Here is a 6,078-nt window from a genome sequence, read left to right on the forward strand (position 1 = left end):
TGAGGTCACACTGGATTACACGAGATCACCCTGAGCTTTCCTCAGTGTTCTCAGACTCTCTCTAGGCTCTGTGGAGCCAGAGGTCTTCAACAAGGCATTGCTCACACTTTCCAGCCTTCAAGTGAGAAAGAGGAGCTGAAGGAATCACCTTTCCATTTTTCCTTTCACTGGCCCATTATAGGTTTCACCTCCAACCCCACAACCCTGAGATCCCAACTTTGATGTGCATGCTTTCAGTGAGATGAGTCCAACAATCAGACACTGGGCCAGGCTCACAGCAGACATGCAAGACAGCATTCTGTGGGGATGGAAATGCTCTCTGCTGTATGGCTGCTGGGCCATTGCATGGTGGCTGTTGTGAGGAGGTTTTGAATATTTCATTGTACATATTTAAGTTTATTTAACTATAAAGAGACATGTATATGACAGAAGCACACTAGATGGGACAGCTCCAGAGATCCAGATATGAGAAAGACCTGACTCCCCTATCCTGGTGTTTTTTGCAGAATCATTTGCTGCTCTGATCCTACCACACATTTACAGTTACTTCCTGGGCATCTGCACAAGGCATCTGCACTGTGTGGGGCTGGGGATATGACGGTGAGGACAACATCCAGGTCCAGAAGGATTCCAGCAGGGATGCGCTTACACCCAGTGGAAGAGTGTGGGCCTGCACACCCTGTCTAGACTAGATCAGAGCAGCAGGAGCACAGGGGTAGGGGCGTCTCACTGTCCTCAGGAGCTCGCCCTCATCTCCAGGGACCCTGACTCAGAAGCTGGGCAGGCTCCAGGATGAGTGTGGGGCTCAACAGGCTGGACAGGCTGAGAAGAACACCTTTCCACACCTGCACTAGATCCCAGCCCAGGAGTGACCTAGAGCTCATCCAAGGCATGTGTTCATTAAAACATCCATGGAGCCTAATGTGTCCTTCCCAGGACTGAGCTCTGGGGTAAGGACAAATGAGAAAGACACGGTCACTGCCCTGCTAGTAAACACCCACAGCCAGGGTTCCTCTATTCCCCTGTGGGAAGACTGTGACTTTGAGACAGAACATTTGAAACCATCTCCAAAATAAATGGAAACCGAAATGTTACGGATTCCACACGAGTTGAAAGGATGACTTGGACTCTGGGATCAGTCCCCATCCCTTTGCTGAGATCACCCTGCACTAGAACTCATGTCCCTCCCCACCTGCCCTGCTACTTGGGAGTGCTGCAGCTGCCCAGGCCAAGAGCTGGGGGACTCTGTCCAGTTGAAAAGCATTTCTGGGCCAGAACACCCTTGGCCAACAGGGTCTACTGAAGAAACATTCCTCAGGAGACTTCCAGAAGAGGTGAAAAATAAAAACTTACCTGTCTCAGCCCCAAAAAGATCAGGCCTGGGACCTCTCTGTGTCTGGCCTGATCCTGAGGTCCATCCCTACTGACTTGTGTCCTGTCTGCTCTGTGTCAAAAAATGGGGACCTGATTCCTGTTCTGCCCCTCTCAGCAATTTCTGTTGGTGTCATTACCATCATCACACAAAGAGATGGAGAAGACATGGGTCAGGAAGGGAGCTCCTTTCTCAAGGCATTTAGAGTGATGTTCACACCAAGCTTTCGACAGAGAGGAAGGCCAAGTCCTACTTACTCCTCCCCAGAAGGGGTCTCATATCCTGCCTGGGCCCTGGTGATGATGTTGAACTGCTGCCCCTAACATTGCAACCTTGACATTCTCCTTTAACAACGTCCCAGATGTCCTCATTTTCCCCCTCTGATCCTCTAAATCATGTTCCCCTTCAGGTCTAGCACCAGGCTCTCTATTGCTCTCTCCCTTGGAGCCCACTGAGCAGCTGTCCATGAATACTGAGAACCTCAATGTCGGTAACACTGACATTTTCCTTGACTCGCACACAGCAGCACCCCTGCAGCACCACTGGGAAGCTTCGTCTAGATTAAAGATGTCCAGGACAATGTGGTCATGAGAAAAATCACTTCTGGGTGAACAAGTGACATTGCCCAATGAAACAGTTTGATTCTTTGTCCCATTGGAAAAATACTGACACATACAGGACAATCAAATTTTTCTGAAAAAGCAATGCTTTTCCACAGAATGCATGTTCCAAAAAAACCCCTCAAACCATCATATGGTCCACTTGATCCTCACCATGACCTAAAGCAGCTATCTTGGCTCTCTGTGTTTGAAGGATTTCAGAAGGAAACAAAAACCTATTTCAACAGTAGCATCAATAGGCCATGATGGAGAATCTCCTGTCCCAGAGCTGAGTTCTTCATGGAGACATCTGTTTCTCACACCACGCCCCAGATCCTCACACCTATCAGGAACCTGAAGCCAGGGGGTTCTCCAGACACAAGCAAGCAAGAAAACCCCCAGACTCATCACGTAGATTTGTCATTAGAAAGGAAGTGGTATTAGAATATGTACAATGTTAGCAAGGGGAACAACACACACTGGGGCCTGCTGAGGGGGAAGTGGGAGGGTGAGCATCAGAATAAGAGCTAATGTATGTGTGGCTTAATACCTAGGCGATGGGTTGACAGGTGAGGCAAACCATGCCACACTTTTACCTATGTAACCAACCGGCATATCCTGCACATGTATCCCGGAAATTAAAATCAAATTGAAATTAAAAAAGAAATTGCCAGAGTAGGCAAATCTAGAAAAACAGAAAGTAGATTAGCGGCTGCCGAGGGCCAGGGCTGTGGGGCTTGGGAAAAAAAAGAAGTGACTACTAATGGCTATGGGGTTTCTGTGAGGGGGAATGAAAAGATTCTAAAATTAGATTGTGACAATGGCTGCACAATCCTGTAAATATAGTAAAAACACTACATCACCCACTTTAAATAAGTGAATTGTTTTGCATGTCAACTATGTGTCAATAAAGCGGTTTAAAAGAAAAAGAACACTTACGGTGGTCACCTGGGGCTGTAGAGGTGGTCTGCAACAAGAGAAAAAAACACAAAACACCATGAGCATCAGATCATGCTGGGTGTGGCTGGTGCAGGTCTTTTCACTTGGTGACATTAGAAAACCACGTCACTGGTCCCCAGATAAAGCATAGAAGATGCTTGTGGAAAAGGCAGTGGGGTGTTTTGGAATATTTAGCAAGTGTTCATGTCAGCTGGCAAATACAAAATAATTTTTCAAGAAGACAAAGGTGCTACTGAGAAATATGCTCAAGACCAGTTTGTAGGTTATGCCACCTTTTGACTGACATCGTCAATCAGGCCTCAGTTGGTCATAAACTCCAGTGACTGGTCACTAGAGTCCATGACAACTGAGGTCTGATTCACAAGGCAGTCAAAAACGATATTCATTGGATATTCTAGAAGCCCCAGAAAAAGACATTTCTCCTAGAGATGAACAAATGCATCTTACCAGGTCAGGGGGCTTCTCCTCCTCCTCAACATCTTCTATTATATGGCTGAGTAGAACAGGACCTAAGAGAACACAGAGCGACAGTCAGGGCATTGGTGCTGCGAGGAATCTCACAAGGAGCTTTGGGGAATGTGGACGGGGGCTGGAGTGTGTGGAGCTGGGCGGTTGACAAGAATGGACTGAGCTGCTGCTGGATCATTCTCCTTGGTGCTGAAGGAAGGCAAAGGAGAGGGGCAGAAAGAAATGAAAGAGCCTTGGCTTCCTAGCTAGGGCAACCTCATCAAAGTGAAACAGTCACCTTAAGAATCGGTTAATACAGAAAGGCAGTGTACTATAGAAACAGGAAGTAGATTAGGGCTGCCTAGAACCAAGGGTGTGGGGGTTGGGGAAAACAGAGGAGTCACTACTAATGGGGATTTTTGAGAGGGAATCAAGAGCTTCTAAAATTAGATTGTAACAATGGCTGCACAACCCTGTAAATATAGTAAAAACACTGAATCACCTACTTTAAATGGGTGAATTGGTTTGCATGTCAACTACGTCTCAGTAACTCTTTAAAAGAAAAAGAATACGTACGGTGCTGATACTGGGCCACAGGCTTCTCCTGCAATAAGAGAAAAAGAAGCACCATGAGGATTACATCATGCTATGCCCTGTTGGCACAGGTCTGGTATTCACTTGGTGACACTAGAAAACCAGATGGCAGGCTGGGCGCGGTGGCTCACGCATGTAATCCCAGCACTTTGGGAGGCCACTGTGGGCAGATCATGAGGTGAAGAGATTGAGGCCATCCTGGCCAACATGGTGACACCCCGTCTATACTAAAAACCACAAAAACCTGGGTGTGGTGGTGGCGTGAGCCCATAGTCCCAGATACTCAGGAGACTGAGGCAGGAGGACTGCTTAAACCCAGGAAGTGGAGGTTATAGTGATCTGAGATCACAACACTGCACTGTAGCCTGGTGACAGAGACGCTGTCTCAAAACAACAACAACCACAACCACAACAATGAGAAAACCAGATGTAGAACAGTGATCAAGTCGCTGGCCCCAAATGACGCATAGAGGATGCTTGCAGAAAATACAGTGGGTTTGGAACATTTAGCAAGTGTCCATGTTGACTAGGAAATACAAAATTATTTTTTCAAGAAGAAAATGCTGCTACTGAGAAATATCCTTATGACCAGTTTGTAGGTGATGCCCTCTTTTGACAGACATCGTCCGTCAGGCCTCAGTTGGTCATAATCTCCAGTGACCAGTCGCTAGAGTCCACGACCCCCTGAGGCCTGATTTATGATGGCAGTCAAAAATCATATTCACTTCGTAGTCTAGAAGCCCCACACACAAAAAATTTCCAGACAAACAAGTGTATGTTACCATGTCAGAGGCTACCTCCTCCTCCTCACTGCCAAGGGTGCACTCCGGTGGGTGGTCAGCAGGAGCTAGGAGAACACACAGTGACAGTCAGTGCATTGGTGCTACTGAGGAATCTCACAAGGAGCTTTGAGGAATGTGGATGGGGGCTGGAGTGTGTGGAGCTGGGTGGTTGACAAGCACGGACTGAGCTGCTGCTGGACCATTCTCCTTGATGCTGAAGGAAGGCAAAGGAGAGGGGCAGAAAGAAATGAAAGAGCCTTGGCTTCCTAGCTGGGGCAACCTCATCAGTGTGAAATAGTCTAAGAACCGGTTAATAGAGAAAGGCACTATATGGCTCAGTGAGACCATCTCATCACACCTGCTGCCCATGTGAAGGTCCACGCAAATCCCTACATTTTGGGAAAGGTTACAGGATTATTTAACTTCGGTGGATCTATGTATCCTGCTACTACATTTACCATCTAACCTGGTGTATTTTTAAAGTTGTTGTAAAGTATACACATTTATTATTTTAATTATTAATTGTGCATTTTAATGACATTATATTCAGTGAGTAACATTCATGATGATGTGTCAATAATGAGAAAAATCTAACTTCATAACCTAGCTTCCACCTGTGGCAATGAAGGAAAAACAGCAGTGTACTGTCCAATAGAGGAAAAATAAATAATGACTGCAGAAATTAATGGAATAAAGAACAGGAAATCATCAGAGAAAATCAAGAAAAGCAAAAACCAGTTCTTTTAAAAGATCAGTAACATTGATAAACCTCTACCTTGTCTAACCACAAAGGAAAGAAGGAAGTTTCAATGTAGTAATAATATCAGTTCAAGAGGAGTAAACTCAAAGAATAATAATAAAGGAATATTCTGAACACATCTGTGCTCACACTTAGATACATTATATGAAATGAGCTCATATTTTGGATTTGTTTCAGAAGGTTAAAATTCTTTTCAGGATAAATTAATCATCTGAATAGGCCTATATTTATTTTAGAAACTGAATCAATAATTAGTATCTTCTCAAAAGAACAAAAACACTAGCTCCCAATGATTTTACTGGTAAATTCCACCAAAATTCTTACAAAGAAATATGTAGTCTTACCATACAAGCAAGTAATCATAATTTTAGTATTGCCTTAGTTACATTTTAAAAATTATGTTTCCAAACAAGACACAAGAAGGTTTATAATTGCTGTATTCATACCTGCCCAAACTGAAAGCAAATGTCTAAACATTTGAGATGTCCTTTATTATCAAAAGTGAACCAAGCCTGGGCAACAGAGTGTAAGCCCAGTCTCTACAAAAAGAATAAAATATATATA

General features: G+C 44.8%; 1 long non-coding RNA gene across 2 annotated transcripts in view; it reads right to left on the reverse strand.

Moving 5' to 3' along the window:
* Nucleotides 1-4,126, reverse strand: part of LOC108297478 — a 7,672-nt gene extending 3,546 nt beyond the window's left edge. Inside the window, exon 1 of one of the 2 annotated variants that reach the window (XR_005198579.1) lies at nt 2,911-4,126. This is a non-coding gene — a long non-coding RNA (uncharacterized LOC108297478). The remainder of the gene's footprint in view (nt 1-2,910) is intronic. The other variant, XR_001822223.2, reaches the window with a different exon arrangement.
* Between the last annotated feature and the right edge of the window lie 1,952 nt (nt 4,127-6,078).

The sequence above is a fragment of the Cebus imitator genome, unplaced genomic scaffold (genome assembly GCF_001604975.1).
Source record: "Cebus imitator isolate Cc_AM_T3 unplaced genomic scaffold, Cebus_imitator-1.0 Scaffold804, whole genome shotgun sequence".
In the NCBI taxonomy this organism is placed as follows: domain Eukaryota; kingdom Metazoa; phylum Chordata; class Mammalia; order Primates; family Cebidae; genus Cebus; species Cebus imitator.